The 24,629-nt window shown below is 32.9% G+C and overlaps 1 protein-coding gene across 3 annotated transcripts in view; it reads left to right on the top strand.

Annotated features, from left to right (window-relative positions):
• Positions 1-24,629, top strand: part of LOC118204098 (uncharacterized) — a 225,039-nt gene that overhangs the window by 156,952 nt on the left and 43,458 nt on the right. The gene's annotated exons all lie outside the window — the stretch shown is intronic.

Below are 24,629 nucleotides of genomic sequence, written 5' to 3'. Positions count from 1 at the left end.
CTGCAAAATTAGCACAGGTATTTAAGAGAAATTGTTGTTTTACGTCATTTTTTATGTTTCTTACTAATGTAAATCAACATTTTGGAGAGTAAAATTAACGAGCAGCAACAAAAGCATACCTTTTGGCGATTAATGGCCCATCTTGAATAAAATGGCATTCGTTGATAAATTTGTAGCTAGCTTCTTGAATATATTTATGAAAATTTCATCAATGAAATCTGTATGCAAAAGTGTGGATGTTTTTGCTTTAGCTACGTAAATCAGATTTAGAGTCATTTAGCGTTAGAACACTTAGCGTCATTTACGCGGCCACTTCTTGGATTATGACTAAGCCGATGTATAGGAAAAACCTTCAGTCCTTCTAGAACAAATGTATTAGGTTTATTAAAAATGCACCGTAGTTTGTACTATTATCAATTCTGTGTGGGGATTTGAAAGCAGAGTTGATTGATTCTGTCTCTCTCTGCAAAAAACTCTTGATTGCAACAAATTTTCGAACCAACTGGTAAAAAGGCTTAAAGGTAATTTTCAGAGCACGAACTGTTAATCTTTGTTTTAAGCGCCATTATGGATGCGTTCCATCATCAACTGGAAAAGATTTATGGTTATTTTAGTCTATCTACTCCCGTTACCGCTTAAGGGCGTACAATAAAAGGCGAGATGAAACAGCTTTTGCTGCATGATCTCTAGTTCTACGTGCGTAATAGTTTGAAAACGTGCGGGGTGTGTTAATCATCACAGTAATAAAACAAAGGGAAAATTCCGTTTTTACGACTAACTGCTAAGGTGATACTTATTTTAAAATAGGTACTGTTTATCGAGGTTACAGAAAAGTTTTCTACATTAATAATGCACTGCGCGAACAATGTATCTCGAATCTTACGGAATGGCGGTACGTTGCAACTTGCATTAGGGGGAAAAGTATTTAATGTTCCAAAATTGTACACACTGATTAAATCTTAAAGATAAATTATAAGACATTATGCTTTCCTGAGTGACAATGTTCTGAGAAGTGGCTGCTTGCGAGGTCGTTTGGAAGATAAATATCTCCTATCTTGTTCTATAGCAGCATTTATTAAGTCAGTGGATAAAGGCAATGTAGCGGGCCAAAACTTTTGGAAAGGCTCCGTTAAAGACATTACTAACGTCAGAAAGGAAATTCCTAATAATTTCAAATTCAAGTTAAAAATTAGAAAAAAAATAAATTTATTTCAATGACAATTCAAAAATAAAAAATAATCATTATTTATACATCACTATTAATACATAACTATCGAAGATAAAGTTAAGCAACTGGTAAGTATTAAATAATAACTAAAATCTATAGTAGTGTCTTGTCTATAGAGCAGGCTTTAAATTTAGCGAGAACCCGCTGGAGCCCCGCTACGATACTTTTCAGTCTTCGAGTAAAATCGTAATTCTAGCCGGAGCCCCAGATAAGATAAGCTCTGGTACTTTAATTTATAAATTTAAGTTAATTATAAACTTTATATAACTGTTTAACATTAATTTAATTCATTACTTCACATTTTATTTAATTTTTTCAAGTATTTATCCTTTTTATTTAATTTTGTTTATTCCTAATGGCCTTCCATAACGCCATGACATTTATAATTATGGATATGCGTATTATAAAATATACATACAAACACTTAATGAAAAAAGAGATAATGCAAGTTTTAAAATAAACAACTCATTTTTAAATGTAGGATGTAACTATATTCTGTTTATAAATACAATGATGAAATCTAGTAGTTCAAGAACATATCGAAGGCGTTGGGAGTTATTATTAAATCGTCTTCCTGGGTGTTTCGAAGTATACGAATTAGGTAACTTCCCGCCTTTGTATCGCTGACACAAATTTACTGGCTGCAAAAATAGGCAGCTTTTCGTTTACTTTCGCCATTGTTTATTAGTCACTGATTCAGCGACCGCATGCATCATGTACTTAATAGGTTGCGAAGATGCAGGTGGTATGGGTGTTGCTGATTTTAGCTCAATGAACTTAGAATCAACATTACGTCTGTAAAACTCAGACCTTTTAGTATTGATTTTAATTGATTTTTCCATGGTTGTAATTAAATGATGCACGAAAGATAACAAAAACAAAGCGAAAAAACTCTTGAAAAATTTTAAATAGGATATAGAGAGTATAATATTTTAAATAGGATGTAGAGTTCAGTACATGGTTTCAATCTAGATTTAAATACTGTTGCGAAATGCCCAGCGGGTTACCCGATGAGAAAGCTAAACAGCGGCCTTAGGTTTGCCAGAAAGTGACACTGGAAGGCAGGGTTACTGTATTTGGTGCGAAATCGACCATTTGGAGATTTTAGGCGACAAAATCGGCGATATGTCATAGAGGGAGCGAGAACATTCTAGAATGCATTCTTAGCGGTTTTCTCGGGAATCCTCTCGAAGATATATTAACGCTATATATACCATGTTTATGAGAGAGAGTAGTGTTTTGAGTTCAGAGATTAGCTTGAGAGCGATCGACCGTGTCGGAAGTTTCTTGCCGTGAAGCTGTCTTCACCGTTATTAGCAGCACAACCGTGTCGCTGATTGCTTCAGCGTGTTTGTCATAGAGGGTAAACGTGTCTTTGGAACTGTCCTCTGTAAGAGTGCTTAAGTGTCCTGTCTAAGAGTCCTTACTGGCGAACAAATTGTGTTTGATTCTTCATCAAGTTTTATCATCAGTTACTCTAAATCCACGAACCCGTAGAACGCAACAATATATTTTTGTATATCTAAGAGTATGTGATTGATGTTGTGAAAATTCGAAACGATTCAGTTTGTGATTCGTATATGAAACTAATTACTTTGGATATTACTGGTCTTACTCCCCCTCCTTCCATCAGCTTAATCTTATCAAGAAAACAATTGAGTATGTAGTTAAAGGATCACGCAACACTCATTTTTAAGTGCTTCCATTTTGCACAGACACTGCCATCACAAAATATCGGTACTTAACACTTGAATTCCGAAACCCTGTCATCTGGCGTAGGAGCGTGATTTACCGACTACTATAATAGGATGATATTTGTGTCGGTGGTTAGTTTTGTATAAACTTGGCTTTTGTGGGCAAAATATAATTCCACATTGACAGAGAAAACTAATTGTACAGAAATACATCTGAAAAAATACCATTTTTGAGATAGTCACTATTTTCGAATTCTTAAAATATAAGATTTTTTCTTAGAAAGTAAGATGAAAGTGGTTTCAAGCAGTCTTACTGTATAGCAAGACAATTATTTCGCGTTGTTTTTGAGTTACCGCATTAATATAAGAAAATTAACTATTATTTTCTTAGAGACTATCCATTTATTTAACTATTTTGATTATTCACCGTTGTAAAGGGTTATGAAATTACGTAGAATTTAGCTGCAAATGCTTTAATAATTTCATGTGGTTCATACACTGCATCTAACTGCAAAACATGCATATGCATGAAATTAAAATGTAAATATAGGAAATTTAGCTAAAATAACCCATAATAGCGAAATTATATCTTAGAAAACAGTTGTTATATAAATTTCCAACTTATGCCATTATAAATGAAACTTATCAAACATTCCCCCCCCCTTCATTAAAATTACTTCTATGAATTTCAGTAGCTAATAAATAATTACAATAACCGATGTTATTTGAGGTTGCCTAAAGCATGTTTTTTGCGACTAAAATCTCATAGCCGAGTTTATGATATATGGGTTTTTATCAAAAACACTTTTAGGTATTGAAACTGAAATGGTAGGCAATGAATTCAATAAGAATGCACGGCGAAATATTCTATGAGGCTAAATCTAGGGATCGAAAATTCTCTCTTAGGAATTTATGGTTCTCTAGAAAATTTCGTATGGTACACATGTCCTGTAATCCTCAATCCGTTGTCCACGAAATGAATTAAAGCTGCCTTCTATACTGCATTCTAACAAATACAGAACATGTGCGATTCATCCTGCAGTATTGCTATTTAACTCGCCTGTGGTTATTTGTTGACACTTAAGGGTGAGCAAAGTAAAAGAATTTAGTAGCTTTCTGCTTTGAAAGCTGGTTCAAATCAGTAGTATACGTAATTAAATAATTCCGGAGATATAATTTTATTGTTTGGGGCATAAATTATACTTAGAGTGTATTTTTTAAAGAAATATATTTTTAGTTATTTTAAACAGAAAACAAAAAGAAGGTACTTTTCTTTTTCTTCTTTTTTTTAGATAATTAAAATATTAACCAGGCGCCCTTTATGCTTAAAATGCATGTCTAATTGGATAGAATTTCTTAAAAAATTAAAACAATTCATTAGATTAATAAATATGTTTAGTTTGAGATTTTTAGAACTAGATGCTTCGGAGGGGAGCGCATAGTTTTACCAGTTTCTATATACTACGTTCAATTCATTTGCATGGAACAGAAACTAGAAACTTTGTATTAAATTTCTGCACATTTGTTTATAAGCTTAGCAGAAATTTGAAAATTCTGATATAGTAGTGTTTATTGTATATTTTATAATTCTTGAGATTTAATTATCTGTAGATGAAAAGAAAAATATACTCCTTTTTGTACTAAATTAATCAGCTGTAGATGAAAAGAAAAATATACTCCTTTTTGTAAAACTGCCACCGCTTCTTTAAGTCGTGTGATAGCTGTTTCTATCATTGAATGTATATGTACTGTGATTGTACTACTTTGTTATTTTCTTCTAAACAGTTTAAATTTTCTATGTTTTTAATACTACGAGTATTTAAGCAAGTACAGTATTCTACATGAAATTGAAAGTATACAAGACGATGGAAATATATTATATGCTAAATACATAAACAAGTTTACGAAATAATTTTGAACATAGTGTAACGTTTGAGCAAAGATAGAACTTCGAAAACCAAGTCATCGCTAATATCGCAAGACTATGATTACGTACGCTTCTGTACTTAGGACTAGACCGATGGTTCTCAACCTTCCTTTGCCTCATGCATTCCTTTCACCACTACTAGAAATTCACCTCCCTTCCCTTTCCCAAACTCAAAAAACACATGTAGATTTCTTTAGATTTAGGTAATTTTTAATAGCACAGTAAGAAGCAGGTGAAGTCAGGGCTGACCCCATTCCTCTCTTGAAACTATGAAGTTTTCTCTGGTTGAGAACCTCTGAACTAGACGGAGTCAGACTGACAGCTTTCCTCCCTTTAAACTGTGAAGTTTTCCCCTGTTTGAGAATCCCTGGAATAAACGAAAGTACGTAACCCGTAACCATATTTTCGGTTGAACTCATTAGAAACGCTTGATATATGTGCATTTTAAATGATATTCATTCTGAAGCTCATTTTATTTTAGGCTTCGCTGAAATTTCCAGAAAGCATGCGAGTTTCTGCTGGTAATATACCAGTACTTGCCACAATGAATCCCTACATAGAACCAAGTGAGCTACATAGATTCATTATGGCCTTATCCTTCAATGCTAGTTATGCATTGAAGCCACAAGGATAAAGGTAGCCAAGCATAAGTAATTCTATGAAACTATCTTCAAGATGCAGCATGAATGACACACATATGAATTCCCCAGTAAGCTCCCACTCATAATAATTATGCTTTTAAACATGTAACAAGATCTCCAAGAGGTACATATAATATGTCTCGTAGACATTACGCGACATATCATTTGCTTTTGTTAAGTGTTTAGTTGCCATTAGCTTGATAAACCTAGCGTAGACATAGAGAAATAAGTTCATTCCTGCAGACTTAAAATTATGTTTTTCTCTCACACGAAACCCCCCCAAAAAATAGAGCTAAATTTTTTGCGTAAATTGCTAATATACTAAATTAACAGAATGGGTGATCAGTGTTTAGTAGCTCATACTTTTCCTTCCAGCTGAAAATCATCTAATGTCTACATTGTACAATATAACGATACACTGTACAAGAATTGTGCTCCTAAGTTGCAAAAGAAAAAATCAAATATGAAAATGACTTTTTTCATCCTTTTTAAGCATTATCCATTGGAAAATGACACTTAATATCTTAAAGTAAAAAAAATCATGCTGCATAGCGTAATGTATCACGAAACAAAAGCCTGACCTCAAAAAGTCGATTATCTTCATTTGCTTTGGAATTGACCCATCATATGAGGACTTTCGATTTCTGTTCAAGGTCTCACGTCTAACAGCTGCATAATTCTTGTTCTAGAGAAAAAAAATCCGCAAAATTGGATTTTACAATAACAGTAATTTGTGTAACATCGATGATGATAATAATAACTAAATTTTTTATGTATTTAAAAAATTACATATCTGATAATGTTGCTGCTCAAGGTTTACTTTGAAAGGCAGACGACTTTTGAATATTTTATTTGGATTCCATTGTTACTCTGTTCCAAGGCCGAGAAGATATTTCATTTGGGTGGAGTTGAAAAGTTTTGTAACTCCTCGGATGAATGAAACTTGAGTAATCACGTGACATAACCACCTGCATTTCGTAACATACGAATAGCAATAGTTACTCATTTCAAAGAACGTATCCTTGAACTACGATGCAAACAGTTACAGTAGTAAATGCTTCTAACAAATAAACTTTTTGAGCTCACAGAAGATAATTCAATAAAAAGAAGTATTTAATAAAAATTACTAAGCTTACATAATGCATTTTAAATCTGACTGAGGATTTTAATTACGTGTGGGAGAACTGAAAAGAATACTAGGCGTTTTTTCGAACATTTTGCTTTCGATCGTTAAAAGATATTTTTCTTTTTAGAGATTTCTTTTATTACGTTTCTTGAATGAAAATTCTTCACATTCAGGATACAACAAAAATTCAGTTAAATATGCTACATTTTGAAATTCAAAATAAATGACTGGAATTGTTATTTGTGGATAAAACAGAAGGAAAACTTTACGAAAAATCGCTATTCGATTTTACTACTTCACAGTCAGTGTAGTAATGTTTCATAAAAAAAAAATATCTAGGAGAAGGAAGTTAACTTACTAGTTGCTGTTTCTTTATTTTTACGTATCATGAAATATTTTCTCACTTTTTTAAATCTCCTTTTCTCTTTTCTTAATGGAGGGAGAATATTTCATTTATTACTTTTTACCTTTATTTCATGCATGAGGGGTAATGATATTACGCTTGTCTAGGTAATTTTGTTCTTCACTTCACTTCATGATTAAATAACCAATGCTAGAATGTAACTGCATACGCTTGTCAGCGTGATAATACAGCTCTGTCCGTCTAAATTTCGATACAAAAATACTGTATTTACTCCTATATTTTCCTTCAATCCTGCCAGAAAATTGAGGAGGAAAACATACACGATATGTCCAATTTCTGTTGGGAGGAGGAAGAATTTAACGTACTAAAATGAGCAAATGAAATGAAATGCTAACATTACTGTGATATAAACGTACTTCAAAGAAAGTTATTGCAATTATTGCCTTCGGTATTATTCTTTTTTACCTAAGCATACATGGTTCATAAGTGGTATGTCACTATCGTAGAGGAAAGTTTCGAGGCCAATTGCTGAAAAAGGTAGGAGACAGATATGCTATAGAAAGAAATATGTTGATAAATAGAGTACGTAGAAATGAGTCTACGTATAAAGGGTACTATACCTAATAAATGTAGCTATTGGATTTATTTTTTAGAACATTCATGTACTTTACTCACATGTGTATGTACTTTAAGTCACAAAATTTCTCAAAATAAAGTGTAGAAATTTTTTAATATTGTCTGGGCAGTAATTGTGGAAAGGGTTCCGTGGAAGAAAATTTAAGTTTATAGAGTCATTAGGTTATTTTGAAGCATAAAACACGAAAAATAAGCAATATCCTAGGCGGGACTCGAGCCTGGATCTTTCGAATATACGCCGTGTGTGCTACTGTTACACCACGAAGGCATGCCGAAAAGGAGAGAGAAAATACCTTACATACTCCTCCTTTTAGAGGGCGACTGGGGATTATGAGACACAATCGCCAAATCCTGATGGTGACAATTTATTGTCCACAACCTTTTAGTTCGGGCGCTACTGTAGAGTCATTAGGATTTTCTGAATCAGAAGACAGAAAAAATGAGCAATGCCATCGCCAAGATTATGTTAGGATTCGAAAGATTAGAATAATGAAAATGTGCCCTCAGAATCAAGTTTTCTCGAAAAATTCTAAAGATTCGCAGAATTTGAGGTTTTTTCCCCTAAAATAAAGCTTAAGCTGCCTGCTTGCAATCTGGAAGCACACTGCGTACATCGCTTAAGGTGGGGGGGGGGGGACTTTGTAATTTTTATAATTCTTTTCAGCTATTTTGGCTGATTTCTCATTCATGCTTAAGTTACATTATCTGTCGGTAGTTGACACCGTAGCATAGCATTCTTTGCATTATTATACGAAGTGATCCTCTCTTTCACTGTTATCGTATGCTATTACTTATTATTAAAGAGAAGAAAGTAGAAAAAAAGTACTACACTAACTTGATGTCTTATACTGTATGAGGCACTCTAGGAGCAAAAATTAGGAGGATAAAGAAAATGACGATGGTGATTAATGCAGAACTATTGATTCACTCTGGAAACGTGGTCACGTGGCTAAATGCAGGCATACAAAATTGAATAGAAGAGGTATGATGAATAGAATATTGTTAATCAAATTATTTTATTATAGAAAAACCTCTTCGGAAATACTATATGATGCCGAAAATTGTGGAGTCTGAAAAGAGGAGAATTTTTTGTGCTTTAAAATTATGAAAAACGCATGAAAAGGAGCTTTTTGCACAGGGATGAAAAGAACAATCAACTCCCGACGATTCTTAAATTATCACCGATTAAAAAAGAAACCAAAAAGAAAGGAAAATGCATTGAAAATACACACAAAACAAAAGAATAAAATAATAAAAAGAGCAGAAAATACAGTCGAAACCGTGACCTCAGTTAACGTTAGCCGATGAATTACGAGCAGTTTTTATGATAATGGAAGTTGATGGCCTTAAAAATTTCCCAGCCTGCTCTGCTTTCATCAGTGGATGACCCTCAGCTTAGCCTTTCATCATTGATGAATCCCAACCGATCCCTTAAATTTTAATTTTGGAGCTCAGGTAATAATTTTAATTTTATGTAGTGAGAACCAATGCGTTAAAGATATTCTTAATATGGAATTTTTTTTTTTTCCCTTTCTGAATTTGAAGTAACGTTAAATTTATGAAATAAGATTAAATTTTAACAACGAATTTACACTATATGATTTTTTCATGCTTGGAATCTTTATATATTTAAGCGGCTAAGCGTGTATATATTTAAGCGGCTAAGTGTGTGTTGCGTTTAAGTGTGTGTCGCCGATAGTTTATTGTTGCCACTCGGGAAAATGAGCGCGCAAATTAACGTTTCCGCAGTTTTTAATTAATATCTCGGCCGATTAAAGTCGTACGAAGATGAGAACGGTATCGATGGATTTGGAAATTTTTTTGGAATCCTAGGATACGCGTCTTGAGTTTCAACTCGGCTCCATTCCGTAGATATTCAAGAAAAAAGAATTTGGCACGTAGCCAAATCACTCTAATAGGAAAAACCTAAGAAAGAAAGTGAAAAATGTAGGAAAAACGTAGGACAAATTAGTTTTTATTTAATATCTCGGCTAATTAAAGTCTCACGAAGACGCGAATGGTCAAAATGGCGTGCCACGAACCTGCGGAATGCAACGGTGTGCTTCTCTAAGCCCGGGAGCCAGTCATTTCGGAGGAGATGATGTTACTTCACCGCATATATATATATGGGCCTTAAGTGTCTGAGTGTCTGTTTGTCGCCGATAGTTTATTGGTTGTTTGCGTAACTGTGCTAGTCAATGGGGTGAAGTTGCCACGGCACTGGATTGCCGTTTCAATTGAGACGTAGACAATTTCCTGTAAAACTTGCCTTTGCTATGATAATCAATAAGTCTCAGGGCCAAACTCTTAAGCGTGTTGGCATTTTTTGACCTGAGCATGCATTTGGACACGGTCGACTTTATGTTGCCTGTTCAAGAGTTCGTGAAAGAACGGACATAAAATTAAGATAATTGATGGTCCTCTGCAAGGCGAACTTAAAATGATTGAAAGATCTACCCAAGAAATGTTGTGTACAAAGAGATCTTTGACATGTGAATTAGCATTTTATTATTTAAATCACCTTTATTTATTGAGCTAGCGGCGGCTCTTAAGAAATTTACTATTTTATAGCAACTTATAAACTTCTGCAACAACAGTTACAACCTTTCTAACCTATAACTATGGTTGCTAAAGTACGGATGTGGTCCAGCAAGGGATGAATGGCCAGTTTTAGGCATGGTTTGAAAAATGTTTTATATATATACTGATATACATGCATTTAAGAGTGATTAAAATCATAATTCTGAATCATTTTTTATGATGTCATCAACATACATTACATATGCATTTTATTATTATTACATTATTGCGTTATTTACTTTTAGGTATTTTCACTTTCTCCGTTCCTTTGAGCAACTTCTTATATTATGGATGTGGGTGATAATAAATTGCAATTATACATATGCGGGCCGTATTGCTAAAATGTTAGGAAAGTGTATTATACATTCCTTTCTTACAGTCATTCACCTTCATATTCGCACACCATTTTGAGAATGATTGTGAAAGCGCTAGGAAAATATATATAATTTTGTTAAAGTTAAATTTCTATTTTTCTAAAATCATAGCAATATTTTGTGCTATTTTCTCTTAACATATAGCATAATTCTACATCAGTTTTTGCTTTGGCATGTTATTTTGCTTGTTGTCTAAATGTTTTAAGTTTTTAGTTAAGCATTTTATTATTTAATAAAAGTCAAAGCACCTTTAAGCTTACCTTTGAGACTGCAGACATGTTTGAACAAGCACTTAAAATTTTGGTAAAACTGAAATCAGCTATATAATAGGAAGTAATTATTAAAACACTAGTTTAGTTTAGAAAATCTCTTTGAAAAAGAGAAGAACTTTCAAATCATATACCCGAGCTTATTTATTCACATGATCTCATATTGTAATTCACATGAATATTTACAAATATAATTCCTTGAATTAAAAACATCGTGTCAACTTAGATCTATAACTAAATTTCACGGCTTTATCTGGCATTTAAAGCGATATCTGTGTGTATTCACGCGTCGGTATTTTCATCTGTAAAATACATTAACATGGAAACAAAAATAAAATAGATGAAAATTTCCAGTATTCAAGATTGTCATATTTGGTTAAGTTGAATCAAACATTAAGTCGACACGATCTTTTTTTTTTTTTTTTTTTTTTTTTTTTTTTTTTTTTTTTAAGTTCTCTAATTGAATATATTCTGATTTGTTAGAATCAGTAGATTTGCTCTGTGCAAAAAGTAAAATTTAAAAAATAAATCATCTTACATGCTGGGGGAGAGAAGGAAATTGTATTTATTTAACTGAGCATCAAGTAAGAGGAAAAGTCAGAATTTCTGAATAATATCAGTTTAATAATATCCGTTTTAAGGGCCGTTATTAGCACCATCTTCAGCGCCCAAAAGTTGAAAGAATTTCGCTAACTTTAAAATATTATCACAGGGTAAACCTGACAGATGTCTGAGAACAATGATTCGGTTACTTTGGCAAAAAAAATCTTTCATTGCCTTTATAATGTTCTAGTTAATTTAAGTGTCCTTGGCACCTAGAACTTTGGGGAAGAGTCTAGCGCTGGACTTTTCGCTGGTCTTCTTACAACCATAAAGTCCAAGGAAGGGTTAAAATACCCTTTTATTCACTCAAAGAAATATTTGATAGATGGCCCCACGAGGGCTTACAGAAAAGCCTTCACTTGGGCTTTAGCGTAAGATGGAAAATAAAGAACTAAACTTATTCTAACTAACTACAAGTTAGTCGAATCTATATAGAAGTAACTAACCGAGTTGGCCCGTAATTAAATGTCACCGGCGAATACTAACAGGCATGTAAGACTACGGCCGGACGTAGTAAGATAGGCTTAAAGCAACAACGTGGCCCGAAGGTAGAACATGCTCTACTGAGAACTTCTTAGCTCTTCTACGGAAGTGACTGAACTTCCCATTAAATACTGGTTCTAACTCATTAACATAAAACGCTATACTGAAAACTCATTCTGGTAGAGAGGTTTAGGTAGAAAACAACAATTTAAAGGAGAGAGTTTCAAAATTAAAATTAACTATTAGAAAATTAAAATAATCCCCACACCTTTATTATACACAGAGTGTGTGCGACATATGCAAATAGAGAAAATAAATTGCTCGAATCACCTGGTTATTTGGGAGAAGATCAAATTGAACAAATCATCTAGTAATTTGGAATTCTTCTGGCTGTTAACCGAAAAGAGGAACTCTGGTACTTTTATTTTGACTCACAAATTAGAGCACAGTTTGTACGGTGGCTTCCAATTAAACCAGAAATTTTAAAGGGATGACAGGTTTCTTCCCTGCCGCCTTACAGCACTTACTTCGTTGGGATATATCCTATCACAAACAGAAGTCAGAATGATGTGATCGCCGCACATCATGGTCAGCTGAATTCCATGCTTAATAGGAAAGAGGAACATGAAAGACTATATACGGTCACAATATTTAATCATGATTCAGAATTTCATCGTTACCATCGTGAAAAATCATCTGAAGCTAATTAACGGCTAATTTTAGCTCAGCTGGCATACACAATATGCGAAATTCGGTTATGAACCACATATTCACACATCATTTTATTTAAAAATTCTCTCAATAGTTCTTGTTTTGAGCAGGTAGCTTAAGTTAAAATCTTAAGTGATATAACCAAATCAGTCTGTTACGGTGTAGGGATTTATATTTAATTTTAATAAGTTAAGTTTAATTTTACGTTCTCTCCCATAAGCCTTCATTCCCCTGATTATCAATGCCAGAATATTTAAATTTGGTAACGGGCGTGAAGTAATGCAAATTCTACCGTGCTGAGAAGAGGTTTATATACCGAGTTCTAGGAGGGAAGGCTAGAGAATGTGGATAAGTGCTGCATCTCTGCAGTTATTGCTGGTTAACGTGGAGTAACAGCTATCACTTTGCTGCCGCTAGATTTTCGACGCGGTTTTAGGTAACAGGATTTTCTGAGCCCTGTAGAGTAATTCTACTACTTGCTAATATCTTCAAATTTTTAGTTTAGTTGTTATTTGAGTTACCTCTCGAGTGAGGCGTAGTGTCAAGTCGACGCATTGTGAATTTTAAAGCGTTAATAAAGGACTCGTTTTACCCTTCTCCTGTGTACCTCCCACACGTAATTCAGTTGTCACATTATAAGATAAACAAATAGATCTTACAAAGGAATAATGCTCGTTCTCTCTATAAATCTTTGAACTTTAATTTCCATATTTCTGGTACAAATAGGAGTAAATGAAAATAAGGCATGATAGAACAGAAACTAAATGCCTAATTGGTTAACCTTGTAAAATTGTCTTATCAACTTCCCTTAATTTAACTAAATTGGAAAGTACAACTCTAAATTTCTAAGAGCCCAAACTTTGCTTAAATGCATGCTTACAGCATATCATCATTATCGTCTTTATATTAAAAAAAAATAATTTACAGAGGAATAGATACAAAAGTTCTCCCCAAACATTTTAACCGTAGGACCTATTTGCATTACGACTATCTTTACCGTCTGCCTATTTGCATTTAGGAAGTCATTTCGAAAAAACAGGAGGGTGAGGAAAAGAAATTTTAAAAGATAATATGAATATTAAATGACATAATAGTAATGAAATAATACTAATTAATATAATGTATAATTACTAACGATTTACTAATGTTTATTAATTAATTAACTATTCAAATAAATTTTTATAGTTACATAACAAAATAAAATTTTCTAAATTGTTTGCGATTTATGCTTTAATAAGCTAGTGGTATACCTCATAAACGTTTTTAAAATAAACTACCGTTTTATACAGCGAGTTGTTAACAACTTGACAAAACTAGACTTTATATATAAACAAAAGTTCAGATGTTTAATTCGTACCTTCTCAGCCTGAATTTTTGCGACTGCTTTCGCTAGTTTTCCTTTTTACTTCTTTTTTTTAAAGATATTTCGAATGCTAAAATTTTCAGTGGGTATGAAATAAATGTCTTAATTTCAGGTATTTTCCTTTACTTTCCAATTCCATTTCAACTGTTATATTAACTTTTTATGGTCATGTAATATGTAATATTTCCACCATTAGAATGTCCGCGAAATTCTATTGCAAAGTGTGTGCGTATTAGTATTCCTAAATTAGGTTGCTTTAAAGTACATATCCGCAAAATTATTGAATCAACGGAAAATTATCTGCTATCCAGAAATATCGATGAAAGTACCCCTGGCAAAAAAAACGAAGTGTTGAGAGAGCGAGTGTATTTGAATATTCATAGGAGAGACTTGGAGACAGACGTAGCCGAATTTAATATATTCTTTATTATTGGATGCGAACTAATTACCAAAAATATATCTTTTATCACACATGATTATGGGCGCAATACGTGCACCGCAATTTTATATAGTAGAATAGCACATTTTAAATAACAGCGTAGTTAGCTGCAGGACAAAGCCCAGCGTCCAAGCGGCAACAAAGCTGTAAGCTAGTTGAGCAATAATATATTATTGCACTCTGTTATGAGAAAGGTTTTGGTTTAAGATTTTAGTTCTTAGAGTTTAGGTTTCGAAATACGTTATCCGTGTTGCGCAAGCTTTGTGGCATATATTAAACTAGAAATGACGCAATCCAGAGGAGTTATTACGATTTTTAGAATAGAGAGGGAGAATTAAGGTATTACCATTAGTTTAAATTATAATTTTGTTTTACATATTTTTTATATTATATATATATGTATATATATAAGATGATATATGAGAAAAATAAAAAATACGTAAACGTAATTTATAATTTAAATTAAAAATAACCACTTAATTTTCATTTTGGTATTTTCCCTCTCTATTCTAAAATAGTAATGCTTTTATCTGCAATGCGTCCTTTCGAGACTAATCCATGTCATATGACTCTTACATAAAGCTGATGACATAAATGGAATTAAAATTCAAACAGTCAATAATAATTTTATAGCTGTATTAGTTATCCAATCGAATGCACTGAAACTCGAAACTAACTCATTCTGAATTAAAATTTCATTCTGAACACAAGTCAGTTGCTTTCTATACTTTGGCCTAGATAAACTGCTGTTTGCTCCTTCTTTTTTTACCGTAAAGCTATCCATATATATATGTGTGTGTGTGTGTAAGGTAAAAAATATGTGATCAAAATTATAATTTAAACTAACGGGTAAAACTTCTCCCTCATGTTCTAAAAATCGTAATAATTTCTAGGGATTGCGTCATTTCTAGATCTTTCCTTTTTGCATGGCCTGCTCAACGCTGATGACGTAATAATTTTAAACTGAAACTTTTAACTCAAACCACAACCTTTCTCTTCGTGTGCTTCCATCTTGCATAACTACGCACTTCAACTTCGCCCTGTACCCTGCGTAGGATGTGACTTCACTGTCATGCTTGCTGTTGCGATAATATCAGAAATGTAAATGTTCTGTAAAAAGGCACAAGTAGATTGCCAAGCGAATGGTGGCCACATATGTCAGTTGAAAAAAAAATGGAATTAAATCGCCTCGTCTGCCAAGTTTTCTTTACGATCTCAACATATGAACATACTACGCAATCAAAATTCTTCCTCTTAAATATAGATCTACGAACGCATCAACAGTGTTCCGTCTTTTCCTTGTTATTATTATATATAATCAACATATCACAACATACTTGGAGAGTTAAATACGCAGCACTATATAATCAAATTACAAGTTATTTACTAAACTGCAAATTAGCCTTACTCCTGAATTCAAAACACAATTTAAAATCCAGAATTAGTATTACAACTTGTAAGGTTACACTTGATCTGGTAATGCTATCCTAGTCAAGTAACTCTAAAAGTCCTGAAGCAAATTATAATTATGTCTGAAACAACGACAAAGTCGTGAGAAGGCTAAAAAGGTTAAAAATAAACTTTTTATTTAAACTGAATTTAGAATACAAAGGAATTTAGAAATTTAGAATACTCTTGTACTACAATTTCCACAGCTCATGGTGATGCAAAACAAAATAGAACAGTCCAAATTAGAGTTAAACGTGAAACAGTAGCCAAAGACTACGCAATTAATTACTATAATAGAAGATGGCTTACTACTCTATCGAAGACTCAGAATTAAAAATGTCAGCAGCGAGAAAACACAAAGGCTAAATAATGAGCAATTATCAGAGGTGGCAGGAAACTAAGATGTAGCGAGCAAACGATGCCTCAACAAGCTTTTTCTTAAAATCCAAAGCCTCAGTTTAAATACTGGTTATTCATTTGCATTCTGGTGAGGAATACGAAAAGGAGAAGTTATAGTAAAGATTGAATTTATAAATAACTGGTTAATTAACATGAAATTCCTTACAATATTTTTGCAAGAGTTGTTACTATAAATCCCCGGTTACAAAACTTTTGGCAAAATAATTAGTATAAAGCTTAGGCAGCGAAGTTTTTGCAAAATTCCATTATTTATTCCGCGGCTATTCCACGACGTTTTTCCCTCCGCAATAAAATTATTTCTTTACTATCAGTTATGCGTGAAAATATTTAAGAATTCGCGTTAAATTCTTGCAATTAAAACATCTCACGGAGTTTGAATTTTGCTGCAGCGACGGATAAAATCTGAGAATTCCTTCACGTCTCTTGACGATTATAGAATGTAATTTCTGTATGACCACATATTCTCGTCCTCACTGAGTTCTACATGAAATTGTTTCATAAAAGATAAAGTACACTAGTTAAGCGTACGTTTATCTTTTATAAAAGAACTTATTCTTCTATCTAAAGTAAATATATAATTTTTATCTCGTAAAAGCATCTGACGTTACGGCTTTTCTTAAAGCAAAAGTGCCATTGAAACATAACTATGATACCTTGATAAAAACATACTGCACATTATTTCTGAAATAATTCTCAGTATCAGCTTGTCATCTTGATGTGCTAGCATGTTTCTTTTTGGTTATTACATATAACGTTTCTGACATCTTGATATAAATGATGACTTTATTGTTTAATCTTCAGAATCAACCTCAGCTGGGTGAAGTCAACCGGTATAGATTTCCATAATGTATCCGTATGTGTGGCATACATGGGTTCAGTAATGTCCAGTAAGACGTGTAATGAAGGCTCATTAAATTTCCTACACAGATTCAAGACGTATGCCATGAATAACGAAGTGCATTTTATCAGCTACAGTTTTTATCGTGACCGTTCTTAAACAAACCCACGTATGAACTTCAAAGTTCTGGCAGGAATTCTCAATCTGATACAAACGCGTACGCAAAAAACTGGAGATTTTCACTTCTTTATCTTGCGTTCGAACGCCGGCCATGCGTCTGACCTTCACTTCTCACAGAATGAATTGCTTGCTTTATTATTTTATACACTTTCAGAAGATACGCAGTTCATGGCATCATCCAATGTTTTATGAAGTGAGATTACGTCTCGCATGTACAAAATGGGTTCCCATTGATCTTTGGAAGCTCAAAGTTGTTTACTCGTACTTGTTTGAAAAATCCGTACAACGATGAATCATTGTTTCTCTTTTATCACTGTCATGGTGTTTTCTTAAAATTTAACCGTTTTAACATTTTTTTTTTTTTTTTTTTTTTTTTTTTTTTTTTTGCAAAACTGTTAAAATTAATATAGTACAGTGCGAACGACAGCGTGCTAACGTATAGCTTTCGTTTTTACTGATTTTTAAACCACTCATTTTTAAGTTTTTACTTTCTAAAAGTCAGTTTTCCGTGGAATTAGAAAAATTCAATCTTTATTTCATATTGCTTTATCTCTCTTAAAAATCCACCTGCAGTTGCCTCATGAAATAGCACTTTAAAATTTCAAGATGATAATCCCTAATCTATAACCATTCTTGACAATTTTTCCTGCCACGCGCAGGTCTTATGCTTAATATATATCTGCATCTATCTTCCCCCCCCCCTCCGAAACACAAGCCCAGAGAACTCTTAGTTTAACGAGGACGACAACCAAGGTTAATCCAAAATTGCATTTAATAGCAAAGATCAAGATAAACTATATTGAGAAAAAAACTCATAAATTTACTCGTATTTCCATGTAGCTAACCTGTACAGTAAGCTCATTTGTTTAATTAAATTAGTATGCAGAATATAAAAAAGCAAGCACACTCAGTGGAATAGCGAGCATAACTGGCGCCCGGGGCAAAATACCTTTTTGGCCCCCTCCACCCCATCGAAAAGAACACAGTGATATGATGAAAATCTTGTTTGGAGACCATTTGCGCCCCTCTGTGAGAGGCGCCCGGTGCATCACACACACCCTTGCCCCCCCCCCTCGTTACGCCATTGAGCACACTGTAAATAACGGAACAATAAACATGGTTAAAAATGAAGAAATTAAGTTATAAATGGCATTAAAGAACATATTTATAAAAAAAATTGAGCAAACACATCGAAATCAAACCAGTGTTAATAGAAAGGCTTAATATTTCTTTTTTTTTATTATTATACAATTGCACAATGTTTGTATATATAATTATACAATTTTTATTATACAATGTTTGTTTTATCCGGAGTGTGTGCAGTTTAATTGTAAAAAAGCTTGTAAATATTATGACATCCTCTACTATTAGTGCTGTTATCCTAAGAAATTTTGCTTTCTCTTTTCGTATTATCCACAGACAGTTTTATTTTGCGCCATTGTTTTATGATAATAATTTTTCATCGTTCTACAATTAACAAACTTAACTTTATTTAGACGATGCCCGATTAAACCACAATCCAGTTAATGCGACCTCTATTAATTGGGAGTTTATTTTAGTATTTTCAGTATTGCCCACAAAAGTAACATTAATAAATATAAAGTAAATTTGCGTATACAGATGCAAACAAAATTTTACTGTTACCTTCATGATCCAGGTTATGTGTCTCATCAGCTATTTCTATTTATTTTAAACAATTACTTTATATTTTATATGTGATATGATTAGAATTGTGTAAATGCTTCTACTGTAAATACTTTTACTGTAAAATGTTGTGTAAATTCTTATCCAAACTAGCTCTCAGACAATACATTTGCAGAATGGGTAAAAAAAAACAACTGCTATGCTGTCATCCTATGGAAAAAACATCTGTCGAACCAACCTAATTTTTAAACTAAAAAGTGTTAAAAATCAGCTTATTAACTGAACGAAAACTCGTAGGGATTTGGTAATTATTAATTTCGTGGATATTTGGCAATTAACTAGTTAAGTGTAATACAAGAATTAAAAATGTAAAATCTGTTTTTCTTTTGCATGATTCTAGTCTGAAATACAGGGTTAGCATAAATGATTCATTCGTTTTAAAAAGACTATATTTTTAAAAGTATTTTACCTACACATATGAAAGATGTATGAAAAGAACCACAAACTCTGAAGACAGGTTACTTCCGTGAGGACTGCTTTTGGTTTCTATACCGTGTGCATAAATCAAATTTTTATTTCTAGTAATTATAGCTTTCAAACAGTCATTTGCAGTAGTTATAATGTGCTTAAGGCCTTGGCAGGTCTACAAGTTTATACACCCTCAACTCTCTATTTGTAGAAGATGTCAAGTTTAAATACCCTCTACAAATATTCAGTATGTGCCTCACTGGTGGCACAACACGCGTCTAGACGATAATCGAGTTCATTCCATAAATTTTTTTAGCATTGTTATCCAGATGTTCGTTCTGTTAATTGTTCGGAATACCACAAAAAACTGTGTGGAAGATTTTGCGTCAACGGTCGAATTTGAAACTGTAACATGTATATCTCCTGCAACAATTAAACACTTTCAACACTTTGTACTCCAAAAAGCTACAGAGGCTGAACATTTATGACCTCTTGCGCCGAACAAATAGGAGCTTTGATTCTGAGACTTTAATAAAAGTTCTCTACCGCGTACACCATTTCTCTATATCCCCAACTCAGTGTTCTGAAATTTGTTGATAGCTTTGTGGAAATGATTTAATATCACAATTTATATTTAACTATTTACTTAAACACCTAAGAATCATCATATGATACATATTTTTAAACCCGTTTTAACGCATTACGAGTAATTATGTTTAGCTGGTTTGATCATCTCTTAAAAATATAGCAATAGTTTGCATATATGTTAAAACAGAGTATTTAAATTTTGGTCTTTTAAGTAGAATGAGTAAAAAATTTTAATTTTATGTAACATGTAAATAAATTTATAAATAATCCAAAGCATTCTGCATTTCAAATCTTTCAGTTATTAATTCACAACCACTTCCGCATTTTTCGGGAGGCTTGAAGAGCATGAAGCATTTACAAAAGGAATAACCACTAGCTACTTTCATGCTTTATCTAACGCTTCGTTGTGCTCGAAACAATATATACATGTGCTTTTTTTAACTCTTTTCTTTTATTTCTCTTTAAGCGAGCGTTTATTACGCTTTGGTGACGAAACAAATTGACGCCTCTTAAAAACAAAAATGAAAATATAAAATTGTTCAATCTAATGTTCACGGAACAGTGAGACTATAACTTTCTCATGTCAAACAGTTTAAGAAAAAATAAAGTAAGTTTAGTTCCGTTAGAAACCTTCAATGTCCAAGTCAGTTTAAAATGAGGCCTCCATTAGATATTTTTTTTTTTTCAATTTTTTTCTTTATTTCTCTTTGGGATTTTAACTGAAATTGAAGCTTAAAGTATTCTTCCTTTCTTTCTGCTTCTCGACCTCTTTAAAATAGGACACTTAGATGAAATGTTTCCAAAATTTCCAAATCCATTTCCGAGAATAATTCTTACTTTTGATTTCTGCCAATGGAAATGAAACGGTCTGAAATATTTTTCTCATGTGTGGCTCATACGTGCGTTAGGTAGTGATTGTAAGCTGTCAGTAATAGTGTTGACACCGCATCTATATGATTATTTTGGTTTTTAGAACAGAACATGGAAGGCTGTCTTCAAAATGAGGAAGCACCCTTTTTCTGGGATAAAATGACGACTACTGGAAATTTGTTACTGGAAAAATCTCCTGAAGAACTATGAACATCTCAAAACTTCCTCTGTCACTAGATTCAGTCCAAGTGGGATCGTTTTTTAAGTGTTTAGCCCAGAAGGGCTATTAATTTCATTTTGGCGTTTTGTCTTCGTTCACTTTTCAAATTGTCGCCACCAAATATTACAGCCCTGCATTATATTTAAAGGAATTAAATAATGAAGAATCTGCATGAATTTATGCATGTTTCTCGCACTGTGAAAAACCAACGGTACCTAGAGACATCAAATTTTGAATAACGTAGTCCTCCACTCAAATATGGGCATCTGGAAGCACAAATTTGGAATTTTTAATTTGTTTCATTTTATGTTTTGTAAAATTTTAACGAATTTTTGATTAGCAAACTCAGCGATTTCAAAGCGAAGAATGGCCAAACTGAACGAAAAAAAATTTTCTCCAGCGCGCGAGACTGTGAATCCAAAATTCTAACGATATGCTTTTTTTAATTATTTTGTGATACTGCTTTTGAATTGAATTTTATGGTTTAAGTGCGAAGAACATGATATTTAATAAATAACGGTAACGCAGAAAATTTTTAAAAATGCCCCTTTGGGCGTTCTATAAAATTTGAAAGCTTTCAGATTAAAAAAATAAAAGGAAATTCAGTATCAGGTCAAGAAGAACGACTTTCATAAGATCCTCTGAGCTATCTGTGCTAACATCTAGAAATATAGAAGGAAATTGACTGTTTTCCAGTTGTTTGTGTACCGGTAATAGGTTTTTCAAATTTCAGCAGTGTAGACCAGAAATTTTTGTGTATATCGGATATTTTCAGAATATTAATTATTTTTAAGCAGCGTAATGTGACTGAAAATATGTATTACAGATAAAACTAATTTTGGAAAATTATAAAAAGCATTTTTCCACGATATTTTAAAAACAGTTTTCGCTTCGTATTCAAATATTTCAAATATTTCCAGATTCAAATATTTCCTTTTACAGAGCGAAAGAAATTGACCATATTAATAATATTATTGATAGAACTGTGCAAAATGTAGCTTTTTAAACCCTTAGAAGACCGAAGCCTTCGCTAACTTGTATGATTAAAATACTGAAACGTCCATTACCCGTACCATCTGTTTTCTCGCCCTCCCGCCCATTAACGCACTTCCCCGTCTATTAACATTTGAAGACTTCAAATGGCATCCTTTCTACAGTACAGTGCATTTGGGTAAACTGTACCTGCTACTACATACCTTACGGGGAAGGGAAGAAAACAACATCGCAATTTTGGCCGTTTCGGGCGGTTGTGGTCGTTTGAATGAAAAGTTGTTTCGGGCGTTTTGGCATTCAAATGGTTAATGATAGAGCAGGTAAAAATTTCATCTTTGGAATTAAAATATTGATGTATCATTTGCTTCGATTCTTTTAGATTAAATATCGGAAAAAACTGCAGGTCTAAACATTTAGTTCACTTATTTTCGAGATAAACATTTTGATGAAATCTCAGTTATTAGCTTCCACATTTATGGGAGGAGAGGAAGAAAGCGGATAAATTCCGTTTCACTTTAAATACTCCTCAGAACATACCAATAAAATTTCTATCTGTTTGCAAATTACGATGTAAATTAAAACTATTAATTTTCTTCATGTATATGTATTTCTTTCCATAATAGCAATTGCTGTAAAATTGTTAAACTGTATCCAAGAGTACCAATTTTTTTGAAAAATAAACTTTCTAGCTACTTTAGTGTACGAACGATATTTTCATCTTCAGAAATTTATTCGCGCGTGTCGAATGTTACAGCCTTTCTAATTTCGAGACATTACTAATTTTCTTTTCAGTGACAGCATATTACATGCTTCTTTCACAATCAAGTAAAAAAAAAAAAAAGCATTGCTAACATGACAGAAACAATCACACGCCTTTTTATCTTTCTAACAATCTCACGTGCCGTTAAATATAGCTCTGACCTCACGATTTTCGCTTGACCACACATGTCGTGCTAGGGTACTTGGCATCATTAACGCCTGTCCATGGAAATCATCAAAACCATTACTGATGGTGTTGTAAGTTTGCTGTCTTCATTTTCTAAATAAAGAACAGTTAAATGACGTTTCGAAGTGCAAAGGAATTTAATTTCCAGTATTTTAGACATTGATGATTTTTATACAATATTTTATATTGTTATGAATAGCACATGCTGTACAGACAAGTGCATAATAAAGCGCTAATTCCAGAAATTTTAAATGTAAAACTGAATATCGTGATATAAATGACAAGCTATTATTTATTTTAGAATGTCTAAGCTTAACAAGATATTAATCTACCGATGTGATCAGTTTATTATGTTTGTTGCTTACATAGAGTTAATTACTTAGAGCTTACATAAAGTAAATTTCAAATCATTCTTAGAAAGGGAAAGACATTAACGTTTTACTGGGAGAGTCTTAAAGGAAGATGATCCAGAAAAGTAACTGTTTGGTTAAATGTTAGTTCCCAAAATTCAATTACAAACTTTCTCAAAAGTCGACCGGTTTATGAAGAGAATTTAGAGCATTCAAGCGTGATGCTATACTTCGGTTTTTAATCTTGATTATTTTCCATACAGCAGAATTTGCGAGATATGATATACAAGGTGTTCATAAAATATCTGGCAAAAATATAAAAGCAGATAGAAAGGACCGAAATCAGCGGATTTTGTAATGGAATGTGTCTACCAAAATGGTACAGGGAGGTTTGATTGAAATGAGATGGTACAAAGTACTGTTGAGAGGATGATAAAAACATCTCTGCACCACCTCGACGCGCCATTTGGGCTCTTATATTCCATTACAAAATTTGCTTATTTCGATCAGTCTGCCTTTACATTTGTTTATTATCCACTATTTTCACAGCACACTGTATATATTTCGACAAGCAGATGAAGTGTGCTTCTGATTGGTGTAGAGAAATGCTTGTTGAAAAGAAGTAACAAACTGCTCAGTCCGCTGTTGATATCTTCTCTAAGAAAAATGTGTCAGTTTGTACAGACATTAGGGATTTTTCAAAGCATGAAATATGAAAAATCAGCTGTGCCTTTACCGGGAATTGAACTATGGGTCTTCCAATGCTAGCTTAACATTTAGCACTTATACCACTAGTGCATACATGTCAGAATACTATCATTTCTTAAACCCTCAACTAATATCCATGTTTCAGGGAATTCTTTAACATGTATTTCAAGTCTCATTAGAAAACAATAAATAGGTGATCTTATTTACTCTACTATCATGGCCATACAATGCTTCAAAAATTCTTTATTGTTCTTCCAAATGTAAATTAAATATAAGATTATTTTTCATTCTCAGACTACTATTCAACAAACTGCATAAGATATTTGAAATCTTTTCGGGTAGAAAAGGCTTTGTTTTAAAATATTTTGCCTAAATTAGATTAACTTGAATCTCCTGATCGTATCTGAGATTGACTATAATAAGCTGTAAAATTTATGCTCATTAAACCAATCACTTGAGCAGAAATTCCCAGATATTTTATTATCACAACTCACTCCGGAGGGAAGAGAGAGAAAAG

Source organism: Stegodyphus dumicola, chromosome 1 (genome assembly GCF_044657685.1).
Source record: "Stegodyphus dumicola isolate Sdum_Otavi_A_Nest chromosome 1, ASM4465768v1".
Taxonomy (NCBI): domain Eukaryota; kingdom Metazoa; phylum Arthropoda; class Arachnida; order Araneae; family Eresidae; genus Stegodyphus; species Stegodyphus dumicola.
Note: the sequence above shows the minus strand (reverse complement) of the source record. Positions and strands in the feature narration are given on the sequence as shown.